The sequence below is a fragment of the Anopheles moucheti genome, chromosome 2 (genome assembly GCF_943734755.1).
Source record: "Anopheles moucheti chromosome 2, idAnoMoucSN_F20_07, whole genome shotgun sequence".
Lineage (NCBI taxonomy): Eukaryota > Metazoa > Arthropoda > Insecta > Diptera > Culicidae > Anopheles > Anopheles moucheti.
This window is the reverse complement of record NC_069140.1, coordinates 98,923,170-98,940,580: the sequence shown is the minus strand read 5'-3', so window position 1 is coordinate 98,940,580 and position 17,411 is coordinate 98,923,170. Positions and strand designations below refer to the sequence as shown.

Below are 17,411 nucleotides of genomic sequence, written 5' to 3'. Positions count from 1 at the left end.
GAATGAGATTCACAAACCGAACGCACCTTGGGAGCTATTTTGGCTTCTGGCAACGATCGGAATGTCATTATTTGTCACACACACACACAGACACATGTAAGAAAGAGGTGAGCAAGGTCATTATGGAAATTGGCGTCCGGGGAGCAGCCAATGCCCCAACAGCATTGGTTCGGGTGTAATAATGATGGGACAAAATTATTCAACCTGAATGGGTCCAACATGCACATAATGGATGGGAAAGCTGTGCCGGGTTTTTCAAACTGGTGTTTTGATTTTGGGAGCGCGTAGGACGATGAGACGATTTTGCGATGAGAGCAGGGATATTTCAAGCGTTCCATTTGCATTTCAAGATGGCCGTGTCTACAGAATCGTTCGAGAGAAATCATTCATATGAAACTTCAGTGATTTAAGTAAATTCAAAATTTATGAAAATTCGTGAATCTCTGGTGGCCTTGACCTAGAGGGGTTAAAAAATGGTGTTTTGGTAAAATAACCTAAGTAAATAACCTAAAATAACCAAAGAATTCGTGAGGATTCGTAACGATTTTACTGAAAAAACATAAATGTCTTGAAGCTTAGACAACGTCCTTGTGAGACCGCTGTGGAGTTCCCAATTGTTGCTGAGCGAATTTTGAAAGTCTTAAACGTCCAGAGTTGCTTGAAAAGTCGTATAAAGTCTACACACACAATCGACTGATTTAATGCCCTAAGATGGATCGAAAAATCCATCAATAATCATTGCCCAATGTGTATTCGGCCTGCTTGGATGACAAAAAGCCCTTTAACCTTTTCTTCTACAAAAGGTCTTTTACCCCTTGCCGAATCCTGCCGGCGAGTTATTAATCATCGGATTAGCTCACCGGTCGGCGAACAATATTATTTGCTCGAGGTGACAACTCGCTGGCACATCCGAGCAGGCCTTGCAGTTGGATGGAGAGAGAGAAAAATCCCCTTCGCTCCTACTAGCGCGCTTAACGTTTTCCACCATCAATAATCGTTCCGTTTTCCCGAGGAGGAAAAAAAACGCCACTGGGAACGCGGGAACGGAGCGCAGCAAAACAATTATCCTAAACAACGGAACCACCCCGGGTTCGGCTGACGGTGGGGTGGCCCACCCGGTTTTTACCTCTTTTCGTACGCCATCCCATTTGCTGTTAATGGTTCTGGAGTGCTCAGGTGTAATTTATGGTTTTCGGTTACGCAAAAACTTTCCTTCCAGTGCGACTTTCTTTTTCTTTTCTTCTTTTCACCTTTTGCCATGGTTACGGCATGGTTGGCTGTATGGGAATCACCGGGAGCGGAAACGCAACCAGTGTCCTGCCTGGATGTGGCCGGAAACGTGCTGGTTAAAGTTTTACCTCGAGAAAATTTTGGAAAACACACTCGCACAGAGTGAAAGTGGGAAACGTTTTTTTTTAGTGAAGTAAAACAAGGGGAAGTAAAAAATACTCTCGGTACAGCCGTGCGCACACAGAGCTACTGTTTGAAGTTAATGACATTTTAAACATCTACACGAACGGACGTCATTTATCACTTACCACCTTGTTTTTCTGTTCTCATTTTATTCCTTCCCTGCTTCCAGCTGGCCTTATCCTCAAACTAGCCCTACCCAGCACTGCAGAAGTCCGTTTTCACATTCGTTATCTATCGACGGCTCAACTCCAATGTGGAGATGAATTATTCAACTCGCCATCAAAAGTCCACGCGGGGCACAGTGGGATGGGTGGATTGAGGATTTATTATTTTCCCCATTGCCTAATTCCTGGCCTGCTGTAATCAGCTGTTCTGCCACTCTCGGGGCAACTGAACCCCGCTGAAGAGGCTGAGAGGTTTTTGGAACGAATTCCGGCTCGAATTGGCAATGAAGTGCCAAAGGAAAAAAAGGACAGATTGTTCATCGGGTTTCCATCGGGGTTTTTTTTTGCTTCTTCCTAGGGTTTGTGTGCGTGTGCTCGGCCTGCCGTAATTGAAATTCGATACAGTTCGTTTCGAATCCACCCAGGGAAAAAAGCCATCTGGGATTACGTTGACTCGGAACGTTCTGAAGTCACTCCGTGGCATTCCACTCCTGTTTTTTTATGTTTTTTTTTCTTCTTTGATTCGGTACGCAGACCCAGATTGGCTGTAAAGATTTAAATGGCTTTTGAGTTTGTTTTAACTGAGGAATAATGTTTTTAGTGAGGAATTAAACCTATATAAAATACTTTCGAGTAATACTTAATAATTAGAAAAGGAAGTGCTATAAATTTAAAAGGAAAATTATAAAGAATACTCTATTTAGAAATAAACAAATGGTTGGTTTCAACAAAATGAAAAACAATTACAATGAAACAAAATTTAACAATTTGTTACTAAAAATTTAAAAATCATTAAAAAAAACAGATCAAATGTTGATGTTGAAACAACAACACAACAAATTAACGAGCGAAAACGTACTGTCACGTGAAAGCAATTTATTTTAATTGGCTACAGCGCAAAAGCGTTCTTAAATTACATTGTTGCTTGTTAAACAAACAAAACCCAGTTTTGGTGTTGTAAATTTCCTTGTAAAAGTACTCTAATTGTCCAATAACAGCTCGATTGCCGCAGGATACGAAACGTTTGATTTAAAAGTTACATCACGAAAGCAACTACGACACTCGAAACGGCAAGCTTATCAGAGTTCTAAAGAATGGCGGAACATGGCAGGGACATAAGGGATAAAAACTTACCTCCCCGGATTGCACGACCCCACGACGGTGCAGACATTTGAATCAACAGATTATAATTAGATACGCCCGAAGGGACAATTAAAATCGAATGCTTCCCAACCGTGCTGGTTCGTTTCGCATCTTCGTCCCAGCCTTGGTGGCTGCATTGTGAGTGGAACTGCCAGCAGAAGTGGACGGAGCAAAAAAACAAAAAAAAAAAGGTAGATCCAGAAAGAGATTCCCTCAGGGGGTAGAATCGTTGGCGATGCATCTGCAGTGCAGTACCGGTTGACTGGGACAGGGATGCGACATATGTAGCCGCTTGTTTGACGGGTCGCGTTGAGTACTTAGCAGTTTGTCAATCTTTCGTCAAGCGGTTCGGTTCCCGGGGTACCCCGGGGGCACATTTTACCCATGTGACGGTGAGGTGAAATTAATTGTACCGCTTTCGCTTCACCGAAGACAGAATTGTTTGATTAATGTTGTTTTGATTGTACGGCTGCGTAGTTACAAAACGAACTGAACAGTCCTTGTTGTGCTTGTCAATGTGCTTAGGATAGGATAGGATGATTAAACGAGGACATTCCGGGCGAGCAAACTGCGCTTCCCACTGACACGGAAGTGGAGTGACGTCGGATGGAGTCATTTATTTCGATGTCCTAAAAATTGATTATAAATGAACAAGGACTTTCCACGGGCGTTTGGAAGGGGTTTTGAGCAACATAAGAATGGATGAGCTTTGAGAAATGGTTCACACTTCTTGGGAGGAATTTTCTCATAAGCCAATTTGTGAGATCATTGTTAAATATTATTAATGGGTTTTTGTCAAAGCAAAGCACCTATTGTACTCGGCGGGGGGAAGTGTAGTTCCAACCGATTTGGAATTGTTTGAAGCGTTACAATCTTAAGTTACAAAGGAATCTGAATTCATAAACGATATTATACAAAAAAATGCTTCGAAAGTTATAAGAAAAAGTCGTAAAAAATTTCTCAAAAATAACCGAAAAAGTGTTAGGTGCATTTTCTTCTGGTTCTTGATTTTTAATCTCCATTTTAAAGATTAATGAATGCACAAATAATCAAATATCCCCAATGTTTTAGTTTTCATAGTTAAAAAAATTGTCATAAATTAATGAATTATCTAAAAATTACTATTTAACAAGGAATCGTACTGTTTTCTATGCTAAAGGCTTATAAAATCAGAATTTTTGTACTTTTTCTCCCAAGTACAGCAAGCATTCGATTGTGAATCTCATTCGATACATCTTTCGGGATTCGTCAGGCTTTGAGGATTCATGAATCTATGTGGACTTAAAATTCTTTATAGATTCACCCATGTTTTGAAGGATGTGAACATTTTTTATCAGTATAAAACATTGAAAGATTTATTCTTTGATCGATGCTGACATTTTCCTACAAATAAGTTCTCCTTTTATGATGCCTATCTGTGTGTTATGAATTATGAGCCGATTTGAGATTCCTCCGTTGCCATATACTCCGGTGTGTTCTGATACTGGTTTCCGTTTCCAGAACAGCTGATGGGAATGTGTTGTTTGGTCGTTTACGAGCACATTTCGTAGCTCGCAACCTAAAAAGAAAACAAACAACCATTCCCTATCGGCCTTCGAGCAATTCAACCTTTCCCTGGTGCCCTGGAGGGGGGGACCTCTCCGATGTCACCCAAGTCAACTGTTTCTCAATCTCCCGTAAGGCACCAACGTGTGTTAGTTGAGTAACATGCATTACACGTCAGCTACTGGCTCGTTTCGGTCCTTCAAAAAAGAAATGGCAACTCCTGTTGTGACCTTTATCCTTAACAAAAACGTTACCTTTTTCCTTTTCCGTTCTCCATCGGTCCATTCTTCTTCGCCAAGCGGCAACACATTGGCACATAAATATTTTTCTGGCACTTTTAATTGAAATGCCGCACCCGGGGGTAGAGAAAGCGCACCCGAACACGCCGCTCCTACTCGTACTCGACAAGCCCGTGGGATAATCGCAGAAGGGGGAAGCGCGCTTTGAAGGGACAACAACATAATAACGGCAGCAGCGAACATACATTACAACAAACAGATGAAAAAAAAAACAGGAACACATTTAAAAATAAATAATGGCACAAAGTGTTGACATTTGCGGTGCAATCCGAGGCTAAATCATTGCTATTTGATGATCACACAAGATAACACGGCAGGAAAAGAGTAAAACGCTATTACATTTCGTTAGGCCAAGGCATCGGTGAATACGAGGCGCACCGGGTGGGGTAAAAAAATGTTTTCCGAAACACGAACCGATAGGAACGAAATAAAATAAATAAATCGATACAATTTATAATCGACCCTGCTGATGGGGAGGTCGGAGACGTTAAAAAAAAACAGGCCCCGTTTATGTGCGAAATCGCATGCATGCAGTGTGTGCCATAATGAATAGGTTCCAATATTCGCCGGGATGAACTTTTTTATTTATCGTTTTTTATTAAAGCGATGGCGCATAAAAAGCACATAAATTACGAAAACGCAATTTGAATCTGCCCGTAATAATGTTGTGTGGTGCATTGTTTTTCCCTTTACTTTCTGGCATTCATTCGATGCTGAAGTAGTTTCTTTACTAGTGACAGTTTTAAAAGTGCAACAACAAGCTGATATTATAATCACTAATTGTGTGTTGAGAAGTTAATATAATATAGACGTGTTTAAAAAATCTAACAAGATGGAAAAGGTTTATTTTGTTAAATTTGGTTCCTGATGACACAGAAATGGCGATTTTTTTGACGATATGAATGTGTTTAGGATTTGCCAATTGGGAATTATGGCATGAATTATAGCAGCTAATAGTATTAGTGACAAACGAAAAATCATAAAAAGGATGAATAAAGAGGACTCTTCGACAAGCACTCATTGGGCTCAGACGTGGTTTCGCGATCCGAAATTCGAGCTATTGAACAGAATGTGATTAGACGATTTTTCAGTGAGTTGAAAGCAGATCTTATGTGTTACAACATAAATTATTATACTATATGCCTCATATGGCTATTATTACCTGAAAGCTTGTGGAACAAGCTTCTGTGTATACAAATTCGTTTAAATTGAAAAGCATAAAGCAAAGTCAGCAGACATTTATTTCAAACGGCTCGTGAAGATTGCTCTGCCCATGCGCAATCAGCTTAGTTTGTGGTAAAGATTTGTTTTTAAAATAGATCTTTTCTACGATAGCGCAGTAGCACTTCGGATGTGATTGGGTTTCAAAATAGTTTGCCCTTCATCCACCGGGTCCTGTGGCGCAATGGATAACGCGTCTGACTACGGATCAGAAGATTCCAGGTTCGACTCCTGGCAGGATCGAAAGGATGTTTTATTTTTATATTATGTATGTCCTTTTCACAGTTAGAGGAAACCAACCATATGATGAACATAATTACATATTTCTCGTTTTCATGCGAGACTCCTCACGGCTCTGGGTCACACCAATATGATGCTGTCTTTTGCTATTTCACACTTCTCGCTATTATTAGATTAGATTAGATAAAATGGCACCTACACGTGGGGGGGAATATCTGGCCTTGACCTAGATAACAACCCCGAGAGGGACTGACCGATAGAGAATGACCTCCCTAATGCGCGGAAAACTGACCCAAATAATGTGATGTCTTTGCTATTTTGTTCTTATCAAATACCCTCTTAATTCGCCACCCAAGCATCCCATTCCTTGCGGAACACGGATCTAAATGGGCGCGATGTTTTTATGCGTCGAGTTCTGTTCCGGTCACCACCATTGGCGCTCTCGAGCATTTCGCACGAGCAATTAATTCTTTCCTCATCGGTGCGCTTCCGGTCGGGCTCGTACTGGCTTAGTGCCGATTTTTCCCCACCCTCCACGGGCGGCCACGGCCCAAAGGAACATCATAATTTTCGCCAGTCCACCGAGAGCCACCATGGTGACAGTGTTTTTGTTTCACTGCATCGGACGAATGGACAGGGAAAACAGGGGGTGTCATGTGAGGATTAACGTGGTGCTATTTTGCTACCGGAATGAAAGTAAGAGTGAGAGACAGGCGGAAGGAGAAAAGGAAGGAGCTGGAAAAACACGAAGGAAAAGCCATACATCATCCGAACGCCGCCTAAAGACAGCAAAGCGAAGTCTATAGGAGATATTACCGCCGATAATAAATAATGATTATAAATTATGTTTTGCTGCTTCCCGTGTGGGTAGGTTTTAATGTTGCTCTTAATTTTTTTTTGTTGTCCATTCGGCTGCAAATAAAATGTTCCAGTCGAGCATGTCTATGATTTGTAGCTACGTTTCTGTTTTTAACCTGTTTTTTATTTAATTGTTTGTTTCCATTGTATGTTTTCCATTCGTCATAGTTTTGGTAAATTTTTAATAATAAATTGTATTTTATTTCACACAATAACGTTATTACACACAGGCAGCCAAATTGTCCTCAGCAAGGAGTTGGTGAAATGCAAGCCACAGTTTACTAGATTGCTACACGATCGGTTTGGCTGAATAAGAAGTAAAAGCTCACTGGGAGCTAGTGTGAGTTAGAGGTTCAAGTGTCTAATCACATCCTTATCGAACGCTTTAAAGTAATCTTCAGGCTGTTTGGTAGTAGTCTGGTGATAGTCTTCATACAACAAAACTGGAATAAAACCTCATTTTTAGGACGAAGATAAACCTGCCTACTACAATTAAATGTGTCAAATTACAGCCAGAAAGCAGAAGTCCTCCACTAAAACCTCTTGAGATGTAGTGATATGGTATAAAAGATTAAAAAGTAGGCGAGGAGAATAGAAAAATTCCGGTGTCAAATTTACACACACTCCATGCTAGCTTTGTTGACACTGGTTGGATGTTTGATACTCATCTATGATATTTAGTAATATGTTTCATTTATTTCCATTCGACTTCCAGAGCATAATAATGTGTCTACTACGATTTAATTCAGTAAAATAAAAACTGAACTTCAGCAAGGTTTATCTAATTTCGTAGTACAAGGCATCCCTTCCGTCGATGTGTCAACCGTAATCAGCTGCGATGTGCGACGTGACAACGATGTGCTGGACGAATTTCCATCGATCGATTTTCTCACATCCTGCCAAAGTTCACCGTTCAGACAGCCACCCCTCGGACACCGATTTATTCGGTCCGGTCGGAAAGTCCTTCGGTCACAATTCGATCACCGTAAATCAGTACACGATTTCCTGAGTTTAATAACCATCCTGTTCACGGTCTTCACGGTGCGCCATGCGGATGCCATACGGCCATTGGATGGTGGGCGAAAGGGAAGACAAAAAAATCCCTCTCCCGCATGTTCTTCCTTTCCGCCTGGGGTAGTTCGCTAACCCAAAACGGATATTGCAAAATCCCGTCGTCCGTCGTGTGCCGGCGGTCCGGTTGCTCGTCGGTTTTTGCTTACCCCGCTCATTCGCGTACAATGGAAAGCGATGGAAAACTACCCCTACGGTGATCCATGGTTGCCGATGGACACACCGACACACACGCACACACTCACATTTCCGGGGGCCGTTTTCCGGGCCCGCCTTGCTTCGTACGAAGCAGGAAAATGCAGGGGAAATTGAAAATATAATCACTAAAAATAACAATCACCAATCATCGTCCGGCAAACGTGACGGCGATTACGTTGACACGCGGCCACAGAAGGACACACACGCACACATACACGAGTGTCACATTTCCCGGGGAACGGGGACTTTTTGTCACGCGTGTTTTTCGTTTTTTTCCAAGTGTTTTGGAGGTGAACGCGCGGCGGTGTTGGAAAATGGACCGCGTGGACGATAGCGCCGGGGGTTTGGGGTTTTGTGGTCGTTACATGACGCTTTCATTTGCGTCCTTCGGGACATTACGAGCGAAAGGAGGTGGAACGTTGCCTCACAATGTATGTGTGTCTGTGTGTGTGTGTTGATTGATGCCATTCGAACCGGAAGTTGATATTTTGGGTTTTTGCGGTATTGTGGCGCTCAATGCGCTGTTGGTGACCAATGGTGCCACTAACAAACTCGTTTCGGTGGTGAAAAATGATGGAAACATGAAAAGGCGAAAACGTTGGTCGGAAAATCGGATTATAATTGCAATTGTATGTACGGATGTGTGCACGAGTGTGTGCGAGTGTGTGTGTAGTATGTGTCCCAAAGGTAGGCTTTGTGGTTGGATTTCCTTTCTGTGGGAATAAACCACTTTTGTTTCATATGTTACATAAATGAAGCTGATGGTCTACCAATTTGAAATGGTTTCGCTTTACGCTTGTTAACACTGTGCCTGGTTGTTTTTTTTTGTTGTTGTCCTCTGCGTCATGTAGTGGTGTCGGGTTTTTTTTATTTGTTACTTTTTTCATCTGTCGAAAGCCGGAAAATTGGCCCTCGAATGTAATTATCAGCATCATCGCCATTGCTCGGTCCTCGGCCACCCAATCAGCAGCTGAAGAGTAATTGGATTGATTTCGAGTTTTGGTCGAGTGATAAACTAATTGATTTATTCATACAAAATCATGGCCTGCTTTGCATGTGACGAGCGTGATGATGAGCTGAGTGATTCTGTCCAATTGTAATTCACTACAGCGACAATGTAGGTAGATGCATTTTTAAACAATGTACAACAAACAGAAGGGCTCCGTATGATATTTCTGAAGTAGTAGCCATGTTGTATTTTATCGAATATTTATATAAAATTAATTTAAAATAGACAGATGCATAACGACTTCAATGGGTGCTACTTCAAGGTTCAATGGGTGCTACGATCTAGAAAGGTTTAACTAATCCGGGTTTCGGTTCAAGTAATCCAATTGGAGCGTGCAGCGAATCAGGATCGAAGTAACAGAAGTCGTAGAATAATAATTGGACGCAAACGAGTATGGCCAGAACTCCTACTCGGAGTCGCTCAACTACAAAGGTTACAACATAACCCTAGAGAGGCTCTGGTAATAATAATGCAACTATTCAACACTTTTTACAAACTTTTAGACTTTAGTACTTAATGGATCGTTTAAAAACAGATTACTTTTAAAGTTAGATGTCAGTGCAGCCTTCAGGCCTCACTAGCCGTCATTTATTAAATTATTAAATAAATAAACAATTTAATTCTTTCTTATCATAACCCAAATAAAGGTAACCATGAGCCTCTATTAAATCATTAAATAAATAAATAACTTAATTCTTACTTATCACAACCCAAATAAAGGTAACTCCTATGGCTCATTTGGTTCATTCAGCATTGGGAATTCGTGTTTAGTCGAACATCCCACAATATTTCAATCGTAACATCCACAAGACATCCCAGGACATTCAAACTGGAAATGCCTGAAAGAAAATGCTAATACAAAAAAAAAGATTATTGCTCAAGAATGTCTTTTAACGAAAGCGAAAGGACGCTTCTTATCGTGGGGACAGCAAAGAAAAAAAAAATTACGACTACCATTTCCGGTTAGCGGACACCAGAAACGACACATAAAACGTCCTTTCTATGGCACGACACGCACACAGGAGGACACACGTACGCTCGCGAGGGTGTAGGAATTCTTTCGTCTACTTGCACCGCAAGATGTACTGGATCTCCTTGAATATTGTGAAGACGGTTTGATTCGATCATAACTCTTGCCTCCGGTCGAGAAAAAGCGAACACGACGAACCCAGGGACAAGGGGAGTCCGTTTTATCTGCCATTTTGTGTTCACACAAGCACCGTCCTTGAGTGGCCGGTGATGGATGAATAGATTGTGCGCGGGACAAATGTCAACCGGAAATGGTCCCCAGTGGTCGGAATGTGAACGTGAGACTCGTCGCGAACGACGATCGCTTCGCAAAAAAGGAGAAAATAAAATTTTATTGCATATTTTTATTGTCATTTCTTTTCTTTACTTTCCCCCAGGACGGCGGATCCAGCGTCCGGCCGTCCAGCCAAGGCGGACGTATTTGACGTTTGCATTGCACTGTACAAAATCGGAAGCTGCTATCGGTTCCCGGTTTTTGTACGTGTGTGTGTGTGTGTGTGACGAAAGGTTTTCATGTCCCGCTTTTCATGTCTGTAAGCTGAGGGAGAGATAAGTTGTTTTTCGATCAATTCAATTGCTCACCAAAAACATGGAAAGGGCGGCACCACCAGCACCAACAAAGAAAGACTTTTGCGCTCGTTTTGTTCAATGCCACTGCCACTGGACATTCCTTCCACTTCCCTGTCGATAGAATTCGGATAAAAGCAGCACCGAAACGAACTGAACCAATGATTGCTTTCGCTTTGCTGGCGTGGGGAGTTAAATCAAGAATCAGGAACGGGAGTTTTATTACCTTTCGAGTAGCATCGTTGCCTTGTGATCTATCACGTCCCTCCGACCGTTGGTCCCTTGCCTTCTTTATGGGAGTTGATGGCCGCTTCGGTGGCACCATGGCCGTGGCAAACAACATCACACAACAAGTGATGAATTTTCTTATTTTAATTGAATATATGTCCTGCAAATCTGCCACTTTTGCCGTGCTGCTGATCTTTAAACTTCCAAAGACCGTTTATTGCAAGGAAGAGGTAAATTTATTGCCGTTTCGTTTTTATGTTGGCGCGGGGCGAAATGGGCCCCTCTGCTGTAAGAGCCCCACGCGAGAATGTGTGATCAATGTTGTGATGATGCTGGTGGCATCGGTGTTATGGGTGGGACACCGACCGAATTGTGTATTTGTTTTATCGTTATCGAATTTTCATCAATCACCCAGAACCTGTGGATAATGTTTTCGGGAAATTGGCTCCATGTTCCTTGGTGACATTGCGAGCCTTAATGATGCTAATGTTTATTTTATTCTGAATGGTTTAATGTTCTGTTTTTTTGAATTGGGTTTTTTACTATTTTTATTTAGTGTTCCATATATGTATTCCAGAGTTCACTACCTCTCACTTTGCAGTATAAGTTTTAATCGCTATATTTACTACAGCAAAAACCGATTATGGGCCTGTATGCTGTGGAGGCAAGTTATTTTCATTTTTAATTACTATATCGGAAAAGGTTCCATTGGCCGCATCGTTGCGCAGCAAAAAACCGCGTTTAAGTAGGATCTTACCCACGGCGAAACTGCCGGAAAGCCGTTTCCGTAGCTAGATGGAAAAGTTTTTCGCACCGATAGAGGCAGCTTAGTCGCATAAATTGTACGCTTTACCAGACACCATCTTTAGCTCTTTAGCCGCTGGCCCTGGTCGAAGTAGTGCCGAGTGGCAAAGAACCACAACACTGGTAGTTACTAGTAAACAAGCTGCAACAACTTCGATCGTTACTTTTAACATTTAAACTCCAAGCGATTCAATGAGGCGATGGGAAGCAGAGGAGAGCACGGCATAGTGGCCATAAAAATTGAACTTCTCTGTCCGTGTTTCGGGGCGGGCTTGTACGTTTGTTATTATTATTGTTATCATTATCGCGCCATCTTTGGGTGCTTTTAAAACTCGCACCTAGCAGCAGGAACCATGGCGAGCGCTGGGTGGAAAATATTGCTTCACACAACCGCGCATTTAAATTGTCTTAAAAGCTTTTAAAAAGATATCCTCCAAAACCTCCCGCGTGATGGCGGTAGCGAGAGAGAAGAACCTTGAGCTTAACTTTAAGGGGATTTCCAGCATCGCTGGTGTCCCCGTGCAACCGCGCGAGTCGGAGAGTAAATGTTTGCGATGCAATTGGCTTAAAACTGGCGTGCGGCAAAGTGTTTCTGATGACTTCCTTTTTATCGACAAAACCACACATAATACAATCCACACTGTTGGTGAAATGGTGGCTCCTGCAAATGCAAACAGGATGGCGCATTTATTTATTTTTCAATTACACCACCCCACACACACCAACTGCCGTGGAATTGTTTTACGTTCAATTATTCACCACTGAGCTGCTGGGATCGAATTTGTTCGCCGTGGTGTTTTCGATTGGTTTTTCGAAAGGCTGGCTGTGTGGAAAGTGTGAAGCAAATGGTTCGATTACTTAGAAGCGAACACTTCCACAGGCTTAAGGATTTTGCTGCACCTCCGCCAACCCGGCGTGTTTGGAATGAATTTTTGACCGGATTCTGCAAACCCCACTGTTCGGGGTGGAATTTCACAGTTCGCATTTCTAGTCTAAACTTCCAAATGGTTCGCTGGGAGGGGGGCCGAAAGGATACTTCCAACGTGCTTAAGAGGATATCCGGATAAAAAAGGTCGAATTTCCAAATTTTAAATGGTGCTCGATGGCCTCGTCTTGCGTAGGTAGGTTCTCTTACGTCAGCAGAGTTTGAAAGCTTTCAGTGGAAAAGTTGATCAATATTGGACGGATGCTGTAGAAACAATATTTTAACACGCTTTATAGAAACAATACAAATGGGTGAAAAATTAAACATACTTTTGGAGCGCTTTTAGCTAGACAAACTTTAAACAGAAGTGTTTATTTCTCCATCGGCATGAGGGTTTTTGAGATGGCGTTATTGTTTTAAAGAAATGGCTAAGAAAGGTATTATTGTTGTTAAGAAGCTTGGTGGCGTGGTGAGCAATAATTCTCACAACATTTTTGATTGCTTAAACGTTTTAAAATCCTCTTTTAATTACTTGAACTATTTACCATACGCTAGAGTAAAGCCACGGGGTGCATTTTCCTCGCAAAACCCATCCCAGCATCGCTGTTCAGTGTTGACCATAATCAATCAATTTAATCCACTCCGTGTTAATATGCCCACCCGAAAAGTTGCCCACCACCGTAACAAATGGAAAGTAAAGGATTCTCACTCACGCTTGTTTCATTATTCACTAACCGTTCTTATCAAGCCACGTAAGCCACCCTCTGCCCAGTCGAAAGTACATGATAATTTATACAGAAATCGTTTTCATTTGAACCATTCGTACGCGTAAGTGTGAACTCGCGCGACTAAGTCGTCTTTTATACGCGTTTGTGCGTTTGAAAATCGTTAACAATTCGTTATCTCGGCTCTGGGAATGGTGGTGGTGGTGGTTTAAACAGTTGATTTTAAATATTTATAGGCGAACTGCAAACAGCACTGCTCGGCCGACATGTGTCCGTTTTCCCTTTCAATATCGCACCGAACTCCTGTGCATGGGCCGATGGTGAAAAGCGAACAAACAACTTTGCTCCCGGTGCTCGTGGTGACACACTTCCCTTTTTGCGCTTGGAAAAACCGGGTGACACACTAAGAATCCATCCCCTGCCCCCGGTAAGTAAAGCCCTGTTCTCGCTAACGCACGCGTGCGTTTAGACGCGCCTCCTTCTCCGCAGCGGAGAGCCCATTTATAATTCATATTTGAAAATCAATTGTTTCCTACTTGCCTACTTGCCCAACCGGTGGCTTTTACAGCGCGACCAATCGGGTGATGATGGAATTTTCCACACTTACATTCCCCCCAACGAATGGAAAGTGGTATTAAGTGAAAATCGACCACGATTTTCCGTTTCTCCACTTTATCCTTTTAACATTTTGAGCCGCCACGTGTCGGCCGGGAGCATTGGCGACAGCAAACGACACAATAACATCTTTGTTCGGAGCCTGGAACAGATTTCCACCCCAAGATGGGATCCTGCTTTAGTTTTTTTTTAAACAAGTCAGCTGAGAATCTTTGGAAAGGACCAACCAACAATGGCAACTGTCCTGCATCATTGATGAGTGATTTTCAATGATTTCCTCCGCATCCGTTCGTGGTACGGCCGCGGCGGAGGTAGCACAGCCTCATGAATCATTCATCGGCACGGGTCCGTGACTCGATCGAAAGCCGGTTACTAGCCGGCTCCAGCTGACCCAATCACACCTGACTCACGCCGGATACGTTGGGAAAACGCCCGCCACACCAGCTGACAGGCGGACAGCGTTTCGCAATCTATCCTCACAGGACAGGACTACAGGCTTACAGGACTTGATCCCTCCAGCATCCATCAACTTCAGCCCAACCGAGGCGGAGAGGCGACCTCCCGGTAAGATGCTTCCATTGTCATCATGTCCCATTGCCCCCGGGGTGAGGTTTTTCGTTGGAACGCTCGCTTCCCACGCATAATTGGATCATTTTCACCGACTGGGAGAATGGAAACACGGTACAAGGAACGGAACCGGAGTGAGGGAACACTCCGAACGGGAGCTGTTTTTTGCGCTGTTAGTTTGTGCGGAATGGCTATGCCTACCAATAAATGAGACTAATTATGATTGAGCCGGATTGTCGGATGGTTTTTCGGTAAAATGCAAATGAAAGGACGAGGATGACCTACCCGTGTGTCAATTTGTGCCATTAGCGATGTGACACGGTAGTGTGCTTTACCGGCGGGCCTGGTGGGTCTTCGGTACCCGGCTCCGTTACAAAACCCCTGGCTCTCGTGTTTTTAGTTTGCGTCGGTTTAAGTCGTTTTTAATTATAAAAGCACTCAAACTTCTTAGCCCATGCGAAATGGGTTTCGGTTTTGTTTGGCTTTCGGAATGTTGGTGTCTTTTATCGATGCTTTTAAGCTTTGCTGCTTTGCCTGATTTGTGAACGCATTTATACTGTGGTATGATGGATGGTAGCCTAATGGAAAGGATTTTATGAAAATGCACTGAGAGAAAAGGTATATAAATAATACTCCAATATTTAAATAATTTTTAGCAATAATTTTCCCAATTGATAACATTTTATGATTGATTTTGAGAACTTCACTTCACTATAGATGACCAACGAGCTAACTGAACTCCATTCTTCTAAGTTGTCAATTTGAAAGATCTGTCAATGGGTGGCATGGCCTTCTTTGCTCATTTATTCATTTCTCTGCCTTTAGAGGACGCCTTTACTACGCGGCCTACTACGTCTCTTCTATCGAATGTATTTATTTAAATGTGCTTTAGGGGTCGAAGCATCCCATTCTACCCTTGTGGTACGACCATCTGAAATTGGAGAGTCAAATTCGGTGTGAGAAAATAACTCTCACTCACCCGCCTTATGTGGGGTCTCGTTAAGTAAACATCAGTAGTGCAAAGGACCCCTAGAAGATGGACGAGTTTTAGTGACATTTATTTTTCCATAGCAGTAAGACGCCGGATACCTCATTGTTATTATCGTCCACCACATGTGGTGAAAGATATGAAATCAATTTAAATTATCACCTCGTACCTTAAGTCACCGATATCCATTCCGGCTTCAAAATCACCTTTCATCCCGTGTAGCTTACCTATAAAATTAATAAATTGCTTTTCCTTATTTTGATTGATGCGTGGCACGAGATGCGCACTTCGCCTTCGTGTGTATGTGTGTTTCTGCTTTTCTCTCGATTGAATCTCGCATATCAACGGGGACCTCATCAGTCACGCTTCGCGCCGAGAGCATGGCGGTGGTTTCGGTTTTCATTTTATCAGTGAGCTATATTTCAAAAATTGCACATAAATCATCTACTTTCTTCACCTGGTGCCTTCGGTAAACAGTCAGGTGTCTTTCTCGCATAAACCCTGAGCGCCTCCCTTCCGTTTATAGAACACGATCCATGGTTAACGAATCAATTTACTGCGTGATTGATTGGTGAGAGAGTAGGAGCAGAGTCGTAAAATTATTAATTACTCGCTGTGTTTGGGTGTTACTGTGTGCTGGTAGTGGCCATCACTAGCGAAAGGGGGAGAAGTGTGTTGGAACTATGTTTATCAATACCCCGCCTGCTGAGATGAGATGCAGAACGCGCCTTTAAAATTGCCATAAATTATTTTCCAGATTGCGTTGGCTCAGTAGGCGAGTTGGTTTGAAATTTCATTGATTTTTGATAGTAAATCATATTACTCACCTTCAAAAATCGCGCCCTATTTTAAATTCGAACGGTCAAGGCAGGGAAATTGTTTTGTTTGTAATACTTCCTCGGGTGGAAAGACGTATTGGGTGTGATCGTACTGATCGTTTGGTCCTTCGGCGTGAGAAATGTAATGTCCAAACATTCGCATCGAACATTCGTTAGATAAATGGTGCTCCAGCAGAGGCTGTACCACCGTCGCAGCTGTGTTCGCTAAAACTGCATGATTAATCAGTTCGTTGACAGGAAAAAGCAACAGACGCGGCTAAATGTTTACGTTCCGAGAAATGTGCCCCTAGTTAGTAGCACGTGCCCACGATGGCATCACTCTCTCACTGCGCTTTGATGCTACCTGGAACGCACTGGATTTTTATTTTCCAAACACACCGAATGCCGATTCCGTAGAACGATTTATTTGCAGACATTAGCAGCACAGCGGCTTTTATGTTTTCATTCTTTTTTCGCCCGGTTCCGTTATCGCATGTCTAAATTGATCGCCTCCATGGGTTCGCCTTGGCTGACAGTCACAGTAACCACCCAGTGTACACGTTTTCGGGGTTTTCGAAGTTGCTTTTCACCCGAAAAACAATCGTGCGGCAATGCAATGGTTTCGGATCGGTTAATTAATTGCCTCTTCTATCTGCGCTTCGCATAGGCAAAACGAATGGCAAGAGGGCAATATTTTCCCGCGAAAAACATCTCCAAGGAGCTTGATTCGAAAACAGAACAGCTCCGTTTTGGAGTGTTTGGAAAGTAGTGCAAGCAATACGCCCATACCGGTACCGGTTTAGGCTCGTTTGCTATCGTCATTATTTGCCAAGCAAACATCACGGAGACAATTGCATGAAACGAGATATTTCGTTTTATACCCGGTACAGATAAAAGCCGCACTGCTTTTTTGGGGGTGAATTTCCGGGAAAGAAAATGATTTGAGCACCAATTCTTCGGCGTATCACCTTCACGCCCATTCAA

General features: G+C 42.7%; 1 protein-coding gene and 1 non-coding gene across 2 annotated transcripts in view; both read left to right on the top strand.

Moving 5' to 3' along the window:
* LOC128298860 (uncharacterized) overlaps positions 1 to 17,411 on the top strand; it is a 121,027-nt gene that overhangs the window by 45,608 nt on the left and 58,008 nt on the right. The gene's annotated exons all lie outside the window — the stretch shown is intronic.
* Positions 5,956 to 6,028, top strand: Trnar-acg (transfer RNA arginine (anticodon ACG)). The gene has a single exon. It is a non-coding gene; the product is annotated as a tRNA-Arg (tRNA).